Here is a 398-nt window from a genome sequence, read left to right on the forward strand (position 1 = left end):
TCCTTTTCAGTCATGGGCTGAAGAAATTTTTATTAAAAGTAAATCATCAATACAGGAAGGAACGGGGCTCAATGCAATGTATTTACCAACTTTAGTTCCTAATCTTATAAAATGTATGAAATTGTTACCCATGTGGTTGGGATTAATGATCCCAATTTTCGGATTTGGTGATGAAACAGCAAGTTTAGCTGCAGTAGAATCTACGTTTAGAAAAATAAAGAATATCACTTTTAAAAATATTGCTCTCCCGAAAAACATAGAACATTTCATTGAACATCATTCTGCTTCAGTCAAAGGTACATCATTATTACGGTCGAGTCATTACACACCTACATCAAAAGCAAATGATTTGGGAGAAAGTTATGCCAGTTAGTACAGACGATTCTATCGATTTAGTC

Source organism: Acyrthosiphon pisum, chromosome X (assembly GCF_005508785.2).
Source record: "Acyrthosiphon pisum isolate AL4f chromosome X, pea_aphid_22Mar2018_4r6ur, whole genome shotgun sequence".
NCBI lineage: Eukaryota > Metazoa > Arthropoda > Insecta > Hemiptera > Aphididae > Acyrthosiphon > Acyrthosiphon pisum.